Here is a 2,637-nt window from a genome sequence, read left to right as displayed (position 1 = left end):
TAATTTTATTAATTTGGGTCCTTTCTCTCTTTTCTTCATTAAGTCTAGCCAGTGGCTTATCGTCCTTATTCATTCTTTCAGAGAACCAACTTCTAGTTCCATTGATCTGCTCTACTGTGCTCCTGGTTTCTAATCCATTGATCCCTGCTCTAATCGTGATCACCTGCCTTCTCGTGCATGGGTTAGGCCTTTTCTGTTCCACCTCCAGCTTCTTGAGGTGAGAATATAAAAACAACATTTTAGATTTTTCTTTTCTTTAGAGTGAGGCTTGGATGGCTATGTATTTTCCCCTTAGGACTGCCTTTGCAGTGTCCCATAGGTTTTGGACTGATGTGTTTTCCTTCTCATTGGTCTCCAGAAATTGTTTAGACTTATTTTTAATTTGCTGGTTTACCCAATCATTCTTTTTTTCTCTTTTGGTGTTGCAAATATTTTTTCTTATAATAGTATTTTTTTATTATATTATGTTAGTCACCATACAGTACATCCCTGGTTTTTGATGTAAAGTTCGATGATTCATTAGTTGCATATAACACCCAGTGCACCAGGCAATACGTGCCCTCCTTACTACCCATCACCAGCCTGTCCCATTCCCCCAACACCCTCCCCTCCGAAGCACTCAGTTTGTTTCTCAGAGTCCATAGTCTCTTATGCTAACCTCCCCCCTCTGACTACTCCCCTTTCTTTATCCCTTTCTTCTCCTACCGATCTTCCTAGTTCTTATGTTCCATAGATGAGAGAAACTATATGATAATTGTCTTTCTCTGCTTCACTTATTTCACTAAGCATTATCTCCTCCAGTGCCATCCATGTTGCAGCAAATGTTGAGAAATCGATCTTTTTGATAGCTGAATAATATTCCATTGTATATATGAACAGCAACTCCTTAATCCAGTCGTCTGTTGAAGGACATCTCGGCTCCTACCACATTTTAGCAATTGTGGACAATGCTGCTATGAACATTGGGGTGCATATGGCCCTTCTCTTTACTACTTCTGCACAGCCAAGGAAGCAGTCAAAAAAACTAAGAGGCAGCCCACGGAATGGGAGAATATATTTGCAAATGATTCTACAGACAAAAGACTGGTATCCAAGATCTACAAAGAAATTCTCAAACTCAATACACAAGAAACAAATGAAGAAATCATAAAATGAGCAGAAGATATGAACAGACACTTTTCCAATGAAGACATACAAATGGCTAACAGACACATGAAAAAATGTTCAAAATCATTAGCCTTCAGGGAATTTCAAATCAAAACCACACTAAGATACCACTTTACACCAGTTAGAATGGCAAAAATTGACAAGGCAAAAACAACAATTGTTGGAGAGGATGTGGAGAACGGGGGTCCATCTTACATTGTTGGTGGGAATGCAAGTTGGTTCAGCCACTCTGGAAAACAGTGTGGCGGTCCCTTAAAAAGTTAAAAATTGTGCTACCCTATGATCCAGCCATTGCACTACTGGGTATTTACCCAATCATTCTTGAGCATGATGGTTCTTAGTTTCCAAGTGTTTGAGTTTCTTCCAAATTTTTCCTTGTGATTGAGTTCCAGTTACAAAGCATTGTGGTCTGAGAACATGCAGGGAATAATCTCAGTGTTTTGGTATCAGTTAAGACCTGTTTTGTGACCCAGTATATGTTCTATTCTGGAGAAAGTTCCATGTGTATTGGAAAAGAATGAGTATTCTGTTGTTCTGGTGCTTAGTGTTCTATATACATCCATGAGGACCATATGGTCCAGTATGTGATTCAAAGCTCTTGTTTATTTGCTGATTTTCTGCTTAGGCGATCTGTCTATTGCTGAAAGTGGAGTGTTTTGGTCCCCTACTATTAACATATTATTATCTATATGTCTCTTTATTCTGGTAAAGATTTGGCTTGTGTATCTAGCTCCTCCCCTGTTGGGGGCATAGATATTTATAATTGTCATATCCACTTGTTGGATACATCCTTTAAGAATAATATAGTGTCCTTCTGTATCTCTAACTACAGACTTTAGTTTAAAATCCAATCTGTCTGATATGAGAATTGCTACCCCAGCTTTCATTTGAGGTCCTTTGGCATGAAAAATGGTTTTCCATCCCTTCACTTCAGTCTGAATCTATCTTTAGGTTCAAAAAAATGTCTTGTAGACAGCAAATGGATGGGTCATGTCTTTTAATCCATTAGGCAGCCCTGTGGCATTTATGGGAGCATTTAGGCCATTAACATTGCAAGTGATTATTGAGAGAGATGATTTTCATGATGTCATGTTTCCTGTGAAGTATTTGTTTCTATAGATTGTAAATTTCTGTTCTGTATCACTCTTGGGGCCTTTTTACTTTTATACAACACCCTTAATAGCTCATGTAGGACTGGATTGGTGGTTATGAATTCAGTCAATTTCTGCCTGTCCTGGAAGTTCCTTATCTCTCCATCAACTCTGAATGACAGCCTTGCTGGATAAAGGATCCTTGGCTGCATGTTTTTCTCGGATAGAGCTTTGAAAATACCCTGCTAACCCTTCCTAGCCTCCCAGGCCTCTGTAGACAGCTCTGACTTTATTCTGACATTTTTCCCTCTATATGTAAGGATTTTCTTTCCCTTGGCCACTTTCAATACTGTATCCTTGTATCTAATATTTGTGAATT

This window comes from Ursus maritimus, unplaced genomic scaffold, assembly GCF_017311325.1.
Source record: "Ursus maritimus isolate PB19 unplaced genomic scaffold, ASM1731132v1 scaffold_5, whole genome shotgun sequence".
NCBI lineage: Eukaryota > Metazoa > Chordata > Mammalia > Carnivora > Ursidae > Ursus > Ursus maritimus.
This window is presented reverse-complemented; position numbering follows the sequence as displayed.